At 52.8% G+C, this 15,253-nt stretch overlaps 1 protein-coding gene and 1 long non-coding RNA gene across 3 annotated transcripts in view; one reads left to right on the top strand and one right to left on the bottom strand.

Moving 5' to 3' along the window:
- Oxr1 (oxidation resistance 1) overlaps positions 1 to 15,253 on the top strand; it is a 288,312-nt gene that overhangs the window by 65,653 nt on the left and 207,406 nt on the right. The window lies entirely within an intron of this gene.
- LOC104856353 lies at positions 2,416 to 6,628 on the bottom strand. 2 transcript variants are annotated; one of them, XR_778606.2, is made up of 5 exons: positions 6,483 to 6,628; positions 5,606 to 5,704; positions 5,062 to 5,142; positions 3,038 to 4,828; positions 2,416 to 2,823 (listed from the first exon to the last, which is right to left on the bottom strand). It is a non-coding gene; the product is annotated as an uncharacterized LOC104856353 (long non-coding RNA). The 2 variants fall into 2 exon arrangements; XR_004515609.1 differs by having other exon boundaries at positions 3,038 to 5,142.

Below are 15,253 nucleotides of genomic sequence, written 5' to 3'. Positions count from 1 at the left end.
AGTCCGTGTGTAAATGTGCTTCTCTTGCTCTGTCCGGAGAGGGCCCAGAAGCAGCAGCAGAACAAGAATAAGGACACCCAGATCTCGCTGTTTAAATACCGCTGTCCGGTAGAAGCAGCAAGAATTCTTGGGAGAAATGTCCTATTGTAGGTATGGACACACGCGGGTAGATCCAGAAATACGTGTGTGCGCCTGGCAGTCCGTGTGTAAATGTGCTTCTCCTACTCTGTCCGGAGAGGGCCCAGAAGCAGCAGCAGAACAAGAATAAGGACACCCAGATCTCGCTGTTTAAATACCGCTGTCCGGTAGAAGCAGCAAGAATTCTTGGGAGAAATGTCCTATTGTAGGAGCACAGGAAGAATGCAAGACAAGCCTAGAACATCTGTGTACTAGCAGTGGGGGGCCTGGGGCAGCTCAGAGGCCCTGTGTTCAGTCCCCAATGCTGAAAAAGGAAAAAGAGCTAAGAAAAGAGTTAATGAATAAAACAGCAGTAACAAAGAATAGCCAGGTCTGGTGGTGCTCGTCTGTAATCCCAGCACTCAGGAGGCTCAGGCAGGAGGATTCCAGTTGAGGCCAGTGTGGGCCACGTAGTGAGTTCAAGGCAAGCTTGAACTGCACAGCAAGATCTTGTCTCAAAAAACCAATAGCAGCAACAAACACAACTAAACCAAAGAGCAGGGCACAGCACAGGGGCACAGGAACCAAGCCAGACAAGTTCCCAGTGTTTGGGAGTGAAGGAGATTGAGCAAGTGAACAATAAAATCGTGTTAGATTGTCACACAGTGAACACCCGCAAGTTCCAGCCTCTGAGAAATAATGGGGGACGGCAGGACAGTGCAGAAGGACCTTGAGTGACGGGTGTGGAGTAGCACATGTGTCCCTCAGCAGCTACCCCGAGTGCGGCAGAGTCTCAGCCTGCAGCAGTGTAGGATGGAGAGGCGTGAGCCAGCGTGGTGAGGGCTGGCGGCCCCACTCCGAGGGTCACTGAGCAGAGGCCCTCCCCTCCCTCTATGATTGTCCCCAGGCCCACGCCAGCCTCAGTGTGTGCACAGGAAGTCACCAGCAGCCAAAACCGAGGCACCTCCTATAGTATACCTGGTGAGAGTGCTTCACAGTTGTCAGGGGTTAAACCAGGAAAGACAGAAAAGGTCAGAGGCCACAGGACAGCAGACAGCAGATGTGGGGAGCCCTGGGCTGAGCTCCAGGCAGTGAAACAACAGTGGAAAAACTGGTGGGCTGGATCCAAACTTGCAATCCTCCTGCCTCAGCCTCCCAGAGAGCTGGAATTACAGGCGTGTACGCCCCGCCCCGCTCAATTCTGATTTTTAAATATTTGTATCTCTTTTGTGTTCACTCACTTGTACCTGCCATAATGCTTTTGGTGCCCTTTGGGTCCATGGAAAATACTTACTGTGACTTTAAGCTTAAGCAACTCGGTTAGATGTGAACCTAGGGGATAACCCTCACTCCGTTTCCCATCTCTGCGGTGGACTTCGCAACTCCAGTTTCCCAGCGCGCCTCATTTTGTCTGTCGGGATCGGTGGACAAGGTGGTGGAGGCCCAGGAGCGTGAAGAGCTTGGCGCAGCATCTGACCCCGCGTTGGTGGAGCCGCTCACGGCTGTCCCGCCGTCTCCTCGCTGTCGCCTGTGCGGCTCCCACTGGCTTAGCTGCCGTGGGAAAGTGGATAAAACTGCTGCTCTAGCCCGTCTTCCCCAGCAGGTCCTGGGGAGGAGTGGACGGTCAGGACCGGGAAGGTGGGATCGGCTCCCGAACTGCACAGCTTGGCCGCAGCCCCACTTGGAGCCGTGGGCGAGGCTGGCCAGACGCGTGCCTCCCTCCCCCAAGTTTGCCCCTGCAGGCTCTCGGGAAGCATCACGCCTTCGCTTTAAGGCTCTGTTTCTGGTTGTGGGCGAGCATCTGCCACCAGGCAGCCATGTGGCGCAGGTAGGCTTGCTCCTCACTTTTCCTCGGGCTCCATGTGCCGTTATCAGCCTGCCGACTAGGCTGACTGCATTTTTAGTGCTCATGTGTTACCCAATTTTAATGCCTGTTCCTACCTAGGCTCTACGTGTCTTTCTGATGTCAGTAAGTGTGCTCCCAGGCAAACCGCGGGACCCACTCCCCGACCCCCGACTGCACAGCCAGGGGCCCAGAGCTGCCTCTTCGACCCGGCACTTCCCGGGATGAATGAGATACTGGATCGGGTCTGTACTGGGTGGAATTTCCTTCTAGAGCACTGCAGAGCCGTCATCCCGTCCACGCTGGGCTTTGTGGTTTTGCAGCTACTCTCTTAAAAAACCCCAGAGAATAAAGTAGAATGAGTAATTTTGGACCGAAAGACTCCCAGTGTTTCTCCAATGTCAGCAAAAGACTCCTTGAAATCAGTTTCCTCCTTTTCCGACAATATTAGAATGTTCACAATAATATGTTAAGCCTTTATTTTTCAAATTAACAAATTGATTTTCTTTTGAGTTTCTATGCAGATTTGGCACATTGCTTTAGAGACTGAAATGCTTAGCTGCAACATCCAGTTTTAGTTGGGAAAGTAACTCCGACTTAACTTTACTGCATTACAAAATGAAGTATGTGTAACAAAACACTACAAGGCCCCATCCGGCATCACTCTAAGAGGCAGGCAGCTAATCGTGATGTGTACACGAGGTGGGCGAGAAGATGCCAGAGCTCTGCTGAATGGATCATGACACATATGAGCAGGTATACGTTTTCAGGGGCGAAAGGGTCTTTTTTGGTTCTTACAGCACCTGGCTGAGTAGCTGCTACTTCAAATTTCAGTACTTTGGCATGTATTAGGTAAACGGTACCTAAATTAAAGGGAGTGCAAAATTAAAGAGAGACAGGAAGTGAAACATTTTAGGCTTGAATTTTGGTGACCATCAGGGAGCTCAGACTAAACCTCAGCTCTGTCCTAAGCGCCGATGGAGCAGCTGCAGAAGCAGGCGTGATCCTCCCTTCTCCCCTCACCCTCCCTGTGCGTGGTGACTGCAGTCTGTGCCTTGGGAGGTGAAGCCCACTTACCTGGCAAACTCAGTGACCCCAGCTGGTGGGGAAGCCTGGCCCCAGCTCCCAGGCCTCCCGTCTCCATGTGGAGAGCCCCAGGCTACTTTCTAGAGGACCGTGGCCGGGGGACAGTCTGAGTCCATCCATTGCCCCAACATGCGCAGAGAGGGCTGTGAGGGTCAGCGGAGCCAAACTGCAGCTGCCTGCAATAGGAAGGAGGCCCAGTGAGGCAGAAAGACCAGAGCCTCACTCGGCCTGGCGGCAGTGAGCAAGCAGCATGCTCAGGGGCAGCTCTTGGTGGAAGGCCGCGAGTTCTGGTGTGGTTAGCTAGGTGGCGATGAAGCTGACCCACAGAGCAGCCTTTCACGGAGAGAAGCCACCAGCACTGCACAAAGGAGCTGTGCTCTTTGTAACAGCACAGAGCAAACCCGGAAGATTCACAGTCCTCACCCAGCTGCTCCTCCTGAGGACCGTATGCGCCGCCGGGCCCGCCTGGTCCCCTGTCTCCTGCACGGCCTAGGCTTGCTGTGGGGCTGCTCGCACCCTGTCTGCTCTTTCATCTCTGTGTGCCCCAGAGAAGCCTGGACTCGTTAACCTCGAGAACGGCAGTCTCGCACTTATTCCGAAACATGCAAGTTAGACGTTCACGTGACAGAGCGGGGCTGTTTCTGAGTCAAAACCATAAGATGTCCAGAGCTGAGGTGTGCTGGGCACGCGTACCCACGCCCTGCCGTGAGTGTGCCAGTGCGAATGCATAGGCGTGGGTGAGCCTGCAGAGCTGAGCCTTCACAAGTATCTTCATCCACACCAAACCTCACATACTGCTCTCTGTAGGATCTTTATTTATTTATAGCTGGCAACACTTGAAAGTTACCTTGAATAGATATGGGATTAAAAAAGCACAGTGCTTCATTTAGACAAGGGAATATTACTCGCTGCTAAAAACGGAGTTACCAAATCCTGGAAAGTCAGTGAGGACCTTGGAATGCATGTTACTAAGTGAAGGCTGCATACTGAGGGTTCTGGTTCTGCACATTCTGGAAAAGGCGAAACTGCGGAGACAGAGAGCGGTAATTGCTGGGGGTGGGGTGGGATAGAGCAGGCAGTACCTGCAGGACTTTCAGGGCCAGGAAACTGCTGTGCATGGGACCGTCACAGTGGCTCTGTCTTTCCGGCAGGAGTGAGCGCTGCACCAAACCTCAGGTCTCAGGACGGGTGAGGGCCCTGTTAGCCCACAGCACGCAGGGTCGGGCACTGGGCCCTCTGCTTCTGCTCAGCTTCCCTGTGGAGCTGGGCCTGGTCCTCAGACAGGACACCGGGCGCGGCCGGCCTCCTGGGCTCACAAGGCAGAAACAGTGAGGTGACCCGGCTGGGCGAGGAAAGCACAGGTGGAGCTGGGAGTGGAGGGCCACCCCCCAGACCCACACCCAGAACCGCCCCGCCGGTCCTCCAGGAAGTGTCCCAGTCACGGCAGCCCAGCCCTGGACACAGGAGCCTGGAGGTCCGTGACTGCCTGACACAGAACAACCTGGAAGTTTATCTTCAAAGCAAAGTCTGTTTTAGGCAGAGTGTCTGAAGGCCGGGAGCAGCAGATTTCCCTCCCCAGCCTCGGGGCCCTTCCGGGTGTCCAAACCGGACCTGTGTCTTGCACACATACTTTGTGACAGCCTGGCAGAAGACAAGGTTCCTGCTGCAAAGTGGATGCTCCTGGAGTCCTGTAATTCACTGCAGTGCAAAATGCTGGGATTTGTCTAAGGGTGAGCGGTGTCTCCTTTGAATCAGAATACTTTTCCCGGAGGGGCCTGAAAACTGAGGGTACATCCTGATCAGCTTGCAGTGCCCCTTATTAGAGCTGCTGTTTGATTAGAGCTTGCTGCAGATAAGTGTAACACGAGGACCTCATTTCAATGAGCACAGACACCATGGTAAGAAACTGTAAAGGTTCAAAGAATTTCCTTACCCGAAGGGGCTGTGGAGGTCATGCTTACTGAAAACCTCCTCTCCTGCCCCTAGACTGGAACTCCCACAGCTGGAAAGCTTACCCGGGGTTCTGAGGGCTTGGGGTGGGGTCACACTGCTCACTGCAGACCGCATCAGGATAGAAGTCACAGGCACCTGTACAGCTTGGGGCAGAGATTGGCTCGGAAATCTCAGCACTGACCTTGACTTTGAGTTCTCCAAATAACTTTACTCATTGGAAAGGGTCGATCTGGCCTTGCGGAAGTTTGCCACCACTGAAAATGGAGCTCCGAAATTCTGTAGTGTGGGACACCACGCTCCTGTCCTGAGCTCTCGACCACGTTGTGCCACCCACATGTCCCAACCACCATTCCCACTCCCTATGACCCCCCGGGGACGGACAGCAATGCCCAGAAGCAGCTGTGTTGGTGTTGCTGGGCTGGAGCCAGCGTGGCACCACCCTGCCAAGCACAGGCCCTGGACCAGAAAGAAACCCAGGGATTGATTGTGAGATCTGGTGGTGCTTCCCAGGCTCTGGGAGAGGCTTTTGGTTCTTGTAAATAAGCAACAAAGATTGTTTCTCCACTCCTGTTGTCATTTAAAGCAAACCCAAAGCTGTACTCATACCTAGGAGGGTTTGCCATGACTGTCTCGGCAGGGACTGCTGGTGCTGCTTCTGGTTCTCTCTTCACCTCCTCTTCCCCATCCTGGGCTCTGTGCTGTATGCTGTAGACAGGAGGAGAGGGAGAAGCTCAGATGGCAAGTGCAGTGGCCCTGTGTCCGTCATGGGAGCTGTCCACCAGCAACTGCGGTACCGTTGTTTCCATTTTCCTGGCAGCTGGGCAAGATGACACCAGGGTCGGGGTGATGTGGAGGAGGGGACCGCAGTAGCAGGAAGGTGATCCCATCTGCGTGTCAGAGGAGGGAGAGACCTATGCTCTGTGGCGAGTTTGGTGGGGCCGAGGGAAGCTGGGCAGGGCCCTGGGTCTGCCCGAAGGGGTTTAGGGAAGAAAGCACGGGGCTACTCCTGTAGCCCGAATGCACTGGCTGGGTGGGGTTCATCTTCTCCTCTCAAGGGCCTGTCATCTGTTAGGTCTGCAGCAAGGCTCTGTCCACAGAGAAGGGAGCAAGATCATGCACCCCTGATTACTGCCTTTATCGAAGTCATTACTGATAATTTCTGAAAGCAGAGAAACATAGAGCATCCCTAGGGTTTGGCTCAATAAAAGAAAGATTGTTTTAGCATGGAACACAATGAAAACCCTTCTTGAGGTGTACAAGTATTTTTACTCGACCATATCAAGTTCTTAGGAAATGATTATACATTTTGGCCTTGGAAGAATTGAGAAAAATTTCAAAGAAATTAAATCAAGATTTTCTTCAGTAAGAAATACCAGACATTTACCTGCACTCGGTACACGAAGCCAATAGAATCGACACTAACGAACTCTGAACTCGAAACGCTCTAAGCAGCCTTGGATGCAGATCCGAGACTGATACTCACGGAACTGAGCTGGAAACTGTGGAGAAGGCTGGGGAATCCTCACAGTCCAGTCTCCAGCTGCACCAGAGGACACGGCCACTCTGCACAGAAGGTTCCTTGTGGCCTTGGTCTCAGTGATGGCAAAGAATTGGATTGGCTTCCGATCTTGAAATACATCAAATAATGACATCAGTCTTGAAAAAGAGTTTAGTGAATTCAGTGATTTGTTTTTCATGTTTTCCCTTAGGGAGTCACTTGGCAAATGTTTTGCCTTGGAGAGGATATGACAATGTCTCATGCCATTAAAAAGCAAAAGGAAAAGTTCCAGCTTTGATGGTTGGAGTGGATTTTGTAAAATGTGTACAGGAGCCAGTACACGCACACACACACACACTATTTAAAAATTGCCAATAAAATGATAGACCTGTAAGCAACACTGAATGTTTAATTCCCCATTATTTCAAAGCCGGTCTAAAGTCCAGAAGCCGAAGGAGTTTGGGGTTTTCTTTTTTTCTTGGTCACATTTCTTTCTGTAGACTGAATTGTCACTTAGTTTCTCTGGAAGCATCTTGGTGGCACTCGTATTTCCTTTTTCAGTGGAGAGAATCTGCCCGAGAAGTAAACAGGGCTGCTTTCTCTTGGGAGCTAGGGATCCTGCTCCTTGGCTCTTAATCACATCCAGTGATGATGGAGTGAGTACAAGTAGCGGCAGAGTTGTCCTCAGGAGAAATCCTTGGTTTGTTCTCCGCAGTTTGAGTCATTAGTGAAAATCGGCCGGAGCTGCAGGAAGAGTGGCCTCAGGCCGCCCTCCTCCTGTGGTGTCCCCAGACTGTGTTCACAGGCTGGCAGGGAACTCAGCCACAGTCCCGCCTGCGAAACGGAGGTGCGGCTGGGCCATGCGGGTGCTGTGGAGCAAGACCAGTCCTGGCTCTCTGGGAGTGGGGAGAGGAGGGCGCCCCACAGCTCTGAGCGAGTGTCTCGGAGAAGGTGGCCATCCTGCCGGTGTCTCGGTTGCCTGTGAACCCGAGCTTCCCAGGACCCTCATCTCTGTTGTGTCTGTGGCTTTATGTGTCTCCCAGAAATGATTCATCTGTTTGGGAATGCTGATTTTTCCTCTCGCCTTCTTATTGATCAGTAAGTCAGTCCTAGGTGCCCCCACCTGCCCGTGCCAGCTGCTGTGGAGATGACAGCACACACAGCCTTTGGAATCCATCTCTCCATGTTAGCTGACTGTGGAGGAGGTGTAGGGAGAACGTGTCCCAGATTTCAAGGGAAATCTGACCCGACAGGGAGAGCTGTGCCAAAGGGGCCTCACGCTGGGCCCTGCTGTGGTCCGGAGTGTGCTGGGGTCGTCCAGGAGTTCAGCAGCCTGGGGAGGCAGGAGAGTGAGGAGGGTGTGTGAGTGTGTGAGTGTGAGCGTGGGTGGTGCTGGGTCTTGCACCCAGGGCCTTCCTGTGCCAGGCCAGCCTCATCGCTGAGCTTCGGCCAGCACCTGGGTAACAGCGGGCCCTCAGGACTCTGGCCTGCCAGGCAACACCGCGTTATTTGATTTTCTCATCTTCAATTTTTCCGAAATACAAAGCATGACCTTCTTCACAGGATAGTGTGAAGCCCGAGTGTGGAAATGCTGTAAAGTTCCCCGTGCTTTCCCAGCGTGTTAGCACTGAACACCAAGAACACTGCTGCTGTTCGTTACGTGCACGGTTGCCGTTACTGCTTCTCACAGTTCGGGAGAGACCAGGTCTTCCTCGTGTGAACCTGGACCTGCACGACAGCGTTCATCCCTTCCACAGCTGGCTGTGCCACTAACTGCGTCTCCTAGGACATTTCCTTGGCCGTATCCAGCAGCACAAAAGCAACCAGATCCCGCAGGCCACGTGCTTCCGACCAAGGCTGGATCTGAGTGTCGCTAGGGCAGAACTGAGCCCGGCCCTCTCTAGCTGAGCTGTGAGGTTACCGAAGGTCGGACCGTGACAGTTTCAGCCTCTTTAAGATCATCACCATAGAAGCCGTGCCAGCCTGTGGCCTTGGAACCTAAGAGGAGCTAGGCTGGGAGCAATTCCTGCATAAATGTTATCAGTTTCCATGACTTAATCTGTTTGGGCACAGAAAGTTTCAGAACAGACATGGCTGTCCAAGGGGAAGTACGTGGGCTCAGGAGGTTTGGACCCCGTTCTTTGCCTGGACATAGCACCATGTTCACGACAGGCAGTCTGAGCCTGCAGTCCATTGGCCCCCTGAGCATGCTGGCCTTTAATTCTCAGTGCTTTCCCTCCTCTTGGAGGTTTTCTGTATTTTCTAACCTGTTATACTAAGCATCTATTGTTCCCATAGTCAGAAGTGACCTTATCTCCTGGTGGGATGGTGGTGTGTGTGTCCCCCACCCTGCAGTGCACATGGTGCACAGCCCACAGTGACCTGGGCTCTCCCTGAGCACCCTGGGAGCTTTCCCACCTGCCCTCAGCACTCTGCGTTGGCTCTGAGGGAATCAGAGAGGGATTTTGCAGATCAAAGAAGAAAAATTTGTTTTATCCAAATCTTACCTTTGCCTTTGTTTAGTTTTTAATATGTGCTTTATTTTCCTAGAAATCTTACTAATACGCTGCACTCGTCAGATAGAAGCCCTACCTTTAGGAAGGGCATTCTGTGTTCCTTGCTTGGGCTTTGCCCTCACCCTGCCTTGGAACACGTGGGCAGCGTGAGTGCTCAGTGTGGTCGTGTCCTGACCCCGGCTCTGATGCTGTACCCGTGTTCTCTCCGCCTTAGCTTCTATCCAGTTCTCACTGCGATTTTTAATGTATTTGCTAATATTGTTACCAAGGTATCCATGTCTGCTGAACTTATTAAGGCTCTACAGCCTAGAAAGTTAACATATCACAGACACCATCATCATTAAACGCCTGTTAAGTTGGAGCTCGAAACTCAGGAACACAGGAAACACCTTCACAGATTGGCTATGGATACTGACTGGGTTTCACTCCTTTTTCAGTGTGATATCTTACAGTTTCGCTGTTAGAGCTGCTCTGTGCTTTCTGTCCCCCTGGCCAGTAGTGTTTCGTTAGGTCAGGAGCCAAGGAACTGGTAAGTGTCTGTGCTTGGTGACTGACTTGCGATAGCTTGGACTTGGATTCTGGGGCTGATGGTTTGGAAATGCGCTGTCCACAGATCATCGCCATGAAGGGGCCGATGTACATGTGCCCGGGATGAGGTGTGGAGAGTTTCAGAGGAGGAACCTGGGGAGGGGAGGCCAGGTGCAGGACGCCTGCTGTGTGGCTCACGGGTTCTCGGCCAGAGCCGCCTCTCCGGACGACCGTGTTCTCCCACGGTAATGCTGACTGTTCACGGATGCAGTGAGTGTGGAGAGGCGGCGGGAACGCAGGGAGAAGTCTCTGCGGTCGGACTTCAGCAGCGGTGTCTGGGCAGGGCCGGTCTGGTGGCGCTGCCGCCCTCTCATGGCTCGGAGATAGCCCGGGCTCTCCGTGGCCAGCTGCGGAGGGGAAGCGGGATGGGCTGCTGGCCACTGTCGCCGAGTGCAGACGGCTCCCAGACAGTGACGGGCGCTGTGCCACTCGGTATCTGGGCTTCCCCGCACCCGGGTCCCTGCCCGTTTCCTGACCGACAGCACTGTGCCGCCTGGACTTGGTACCGACAGGCACAGCTTCTCCACACGCGCAGCTCCCCGACAGCCGCGTGCACCCACAGTCCCCTCTTCCAGAGAGCAGGCTGCGGTAGGCTGATTGCCTGGGCGTCGGTAATTGTGAGGGACCTGCGTGTGTGCGTGTGTGCGTGTGTGTGCGGTATATGCCTGGGCAGCATTTTGAGCCACAGAAACCAAGGACGACACGTGACTCCCATGGTTTCCCCTTTCCCTCGGTGAGGAATCGTCTGCCCTGCCCAGCAGCCTGCGTCCAGAGAGAAATAATCCGAGCGTGTCACCTTGGATAAACTCTTGCGGTAAGTGAAATCCTCTAAATGCGCTTTCAAGCAGGGTCTTACATAAAACAATTATTTCTTGCTTAGGAACAGGCTAGCATTGGTCCTTTGTAGAAAAGCTTAGAAAATGCATGTAAACAAAAAGGGAGGGCGCCAAGCTCCCTGTAACCCAGTCCCGGTAAGCCCTCGCCTCTGCCGTGTACTTCTCCAGGATTTTCTGTACATTTAGGTGGCTCATACCTCAGGACTTGTCCCCTGCTTTTTCTCTAACGTAGGAGTGAGCACCTTCCTCTCCCTGAGCATTCTCCAACAGTAGGACTTCAGCGGCCCCCTTCCTAGTAGCCAGTAAAGGAGGGTGTGCCCTCTGCTGGACTGCCCACTTTTGGATTTAGCTAGCTCTCTCTGCCGTGCTCAGGTCGCTTCTGTTTCTCACTGTTAGGAGATCGCGGTGATGAGCAGCCATCTGACGAGATCCTCCAACAGTCCGTTGTTTTCTCAGTGTAAACTCTCACCTGAGCAATGGTGGACCAAAGGCTTTTGTCACTTTAGAAGCATCTTGGGAACTTGGTCCACTCAGCCTCTTGCTCCGTCTTACCTCCACTGCCAATTGTATGAGATTTTAAATTTAAATTATAATTGAAGTGGGAATTTATGTTTTGTTCATATTATCTTCCTACTAGTGAAGATGAAAGTTTTCTTAATGCATGTTACTACTATGTGCTTTTTCTTCTTCTGAACCAACAAGATTTGAGTGACCTTTTCTATTTTGAATGATTTCATTCATCATTGACCAAAAAAAAATAATTGGAGGACTAATTTGGGATTAGCTCATGAAAACTGAGGACAGTGGCATTTCACTGAGATTTGCAGGTGGTGAGCAAATTTAACTCTGATGATTAGCTTGCAATATTATCTTACTTTGTTTCGATAACAGAGAGAGTAATACCACTCCTGGGTCAGAACGTGTTTTGTGAAAGCTTAGTTTGCCACTGTGATAAATCTGCACGCTGTTTTGTTGATCCATGATGAAGGAGTTCAAAAGAGGCTAAACAAGCACTGTGACTCAATCTTGTTGACTTAAAAGGAGGAAATGTGAGAAAAAGCCCGTGCTCTGCTGTGGAGCGGATGCAGGCTGCTCATTCATTCTTCTTCCACGCATCCATCCATCCGTGAGTCCATGCGTCCATCCCTCCACAAGTATGGGCTAGACCTGAGGTCGGGTTTCCTGAGAGGCGAGGGAAGCCTCTAACAAAGCCAGAGAGCAACGCAGGCTTCCCGAGGACAGAACCAGTGAGGCACACGGAGGTGGCTGCAACGGAATGAACAGACAACAGAACGGGACTGCAGGTGGGTGGAGGAGGACTCAAGGCGAGGGAGGCCACAGGAGGCCTGGGAGCAGATGGTTTTCGATTCACAGCTTGTAGGCCACAGGCCAGACACCCAGGACTGGTCTTCAGTGTCCATGCCACCCTCTGCGTGCCTCCGTTTCCATGTCCCTTCAGGGGGTAATTGGCTCCCTGGCAGGGTTGGAACCAGCGTGAGATGAGTGGTGATTTGAGGCTGTCACTCAGCTTGAGCCCCTCATTTCCTGGCCCTCGGCCTGCACCTCCCCTGCGCCTTCTCGTCCTTGGTCTCTGAACGCTGGCCGGGAAGACCCCTGCTCTGCAGAGAGCTGGTCTTAGAAGCACTGTGCCCGTAGCCATCCTCGCTGCTTCTGCCCTCAGGCATGGAGAAGTGCTCCAGTGTGGGCATGGACGCCTTGCTTGTGTGTCCCCCACAGGAGGGCCGGACATGCTCTGCCTCCGCCTGCTGGGTGGTCCCAGCTTATTCCTGAAGGGATGTCATCCACTGTAGAGGGCGGCGATGGAAGGCGAAGATCCCCAGAGTTGGCGCGGGGTCAGATCTGCACGGCAGCCTCCTGCCTGGTCCAGCTGCAGTGCCTGCTGCCTCTTGTGGCCGGTCCATGACCTCCCTCGGTAGGACGCAGCTCATGGTTCGTGGATAGAATCGGGCTTGGCTCTCATTCTCATTGCTAACATGGCACACACCGATGGAGTGTCATGGGTGTATCAGCACTTGCACACACGTGCAGTGCTTGAAAAGGACCGATATCCAGGAGAAGACAGAGAGCAGCATGCCAGAGCTCGCGATGGCTGGAAGTCAGTTGCTTTAACCTGGCAGCTGCTGTTACTATGATGTGTGCTGGAATTTTCCTTCTCTTCCTGAAACACTAGCAAATAATATTAATTTTGTCAGTTCCGCCATTACCTGCTATGATTTTTTGGTGCTATATGGAGAATGTGTTTTGACAACTAACCCTCCAAGAAAACTTGAGAGATCCTGGGTGAAAAGCTGGTGATGAGTCAGTCCTGTGATGTTCGGCTGGGGAGGAAAAGCAGATCCTGGGCCTGCAGTCCTAGAAACATCTATGATGATGGAAATGCTCTAGAAGTGCACTAATACCAAGCGACTAAATTTTTATTTTATGTGATTTAATTAATTATCTGGTGGCTGCTGTATTGAACAGCACAGCCATACACAGTGGCTTAAATGAATACTGGGATTTTTCTCCCAAGGAGAAGTCTGGAACTGGAAGCACAGGTATGCAGTAAGCGCCTGGAGGTGTTGCTAAGGACACGAGCTCCTCCACCGCTAGTCCTCCGCGGCCCTCTGGATTTCCCACTGTCCCCTTGGCCTCAAGAGGCCCAGCACAGCTCAGCCCTTCTCCTCGGGAAGGGCAGGATCAGGTGGGAGGTGGACCTTACTTCTGGGGTCACAAAAGGCTTGTGTCCACCTTCGGGAGGGCCCGAGAGTTCAGGGATTCCTCTCGCCGGCTGTGTGCGTCCCTGCGTGTCCCTGAGATACGATACCCCACACCCACAATGCTGAGGAGAAGTCCTGTTTGCTCTCAGGTTCAGTCCATGGCTCCAAGGCGGAGGCAGCCGGGTGGAAGGGGTGGAAGAGCAAAGCTGCTCAGCTCATGGCGGCCCGGATGCAGGATGGGGCTGCACCAAAGAGGGAGGGCCAGGACCGGACGCAGACGCCGAGGTCACACCCCTGGGAGCTCCCAGGCGCCCTGGAAGTGTCCCCCACCAGCTGCTGGAGTAGACCCCAAAGCCGATCCAGGTGACACTGAGCCCCAGTGGCCCCACCAGCCTCTGCTGTAGAGAAAACAGCAACAGGAGGAGGCTGGAATGGACGTGGAGTCTGCACGCCATAGTTCTGGCCACAGCAGGTACTTAGGTAATTGTCCTGTGAAATTCCTCAGTCCTATGCTTGCTTGGGATCAACGAGAGCTTTTTGCAGAGAGCTAGGTGAGAAGTTGTGGATGACACTAGCACTGGGCTTCAAGCCTGTTTAATTCTATAGAATAAGGGAGCGGGACTTGGTCGTGTGACAGTCATGATGAGTGCAGAGAACTGCATGTAAAGAAAACCAGTGGTGGATGACGGCATCAGTGTGATTTTGTTGCTGTAACAAAATACTCAGGGTCTGGTTCTTTACAAAGAAAGGTGATTTGTTCAGCTGACAGCACTGCAGATTCGAGAGCAGACTGAGTACCTGGGTGGCTGTGGTGATGGCTTCTTGAAGGTGGCATCTCGGTGGCAGGAGTGTGGAGATCACCTGGCAGGCAGGCAGCCAAACTGAGAGGCAGCGGCTGGACTTGTGAGATGACATCCCTTATCTGGAGTCCCCACAGTCCTGGCCAGACTTCCTTTAATCTGTTCCAAGGGTGGGGCCCTGGCAAGGTCACCTGCATGAGGCCCCGCCTCTTAAAGGCCCCCACCTTAACACCACCAAGAGGAGGACCAAACTTTCCACAGATGAGCGGGTGGAGGACATTCTCAAGCTGCAAACCATGCCAGCAATGTAGTGGGTTTTGAATATCAAAATGGATTATCACGCACTGACCAGATAAAGACATCAGAGTTAGATTCACAGCCAAAATGTGCACACACATAAGCCTCTCATGGTTGTGAGCCGTGAGGGTGCACGTGCCAGCACAGCATGCACTGTGGTAAACCCTGCACAACCCCACAACCAGTGCCTGTCCTCAGGACAAGGCGCACGTGCTGTGTTTAAAACCTCCTTTGATGGCGCAGGGGCTGGAAGCTCTGTGCAAGTGCTGTGCTTTTCTTAAGGCTCATAACCATGTGCACCAGAGGGAGACTCAGACCCTAGGCAGCCAGGGAGGAAGCCAGGTCTTCTTGTCGCACAGCCCAGGCTCACCTTCTGCTCTTCTGCTCCCTGTGGGGTTTTCTATGGCCCTGGGGCTCACACATGTCCCTGTGTATGAGAACCGGGAGCCATCTCCACTCTCCCTGTCCCAGGGAGGCAGGACTGCAGGGCTGGCCGTTTCTCAGTGCTCCAGATCAGAGCACAGCATCTGCCACTCACTAGAAATGATGGTTTTATCAGAAAATTTATAATATACGGTGCGACCTCTGGTTGTGACCAGCCTGACATATGAACAACTTGGGTTACACCCGGAATTTCAGTTTTAACTCAAAACCAAAGTCTTGGGTTACAAGCTGAATGCTGGCCGCTTGCACCTCCAGATGCTCTCAGATACAGATTTAACCTTACAGAGCTCTGGAAGGAACATGACAGCACCCTATCCTGTGTGGGGGTCACCGAGAGATCCTGGGCCAGTGACTCTCAAAGGACCCTGAGATCTGCCTGTGTTCAGGAGAGAGACTCTGAAGGCTGTGCAGAGGATTCTGGGCCTGCACTGACCAGCTTGAGTTAAACCAGACCTCAGGAAAGAATTGAGTTCATAGGTCAAGGATTCACTGTAGAGTTTTTAAGTCCTCTATTTTCAGAAGAGTGTGTGTGTGTGTGTGTGTGTGTGTGTGTGT

This window comes from Fukomys damarensis, unplaced genomic scaffold (genome assembly GCF_012274545.1).
Source record: "Fukomys damarensis isolate Sample0158 unplaced genomic scaffold, DMR_v1.0_HiC HiC_scaffold_5, whole genome shotgun sequence".
In the NCBI taxonomy this organism is placed as follows: Eukaryota; Metazoa; Chordata; class Mammalia; order Rodentia; family Bathyergidae; genus Fukomys; species Fukomys damarensis.
This window is presented reverse-complemented; position numbering and strand designations above follow the sequence as displayed.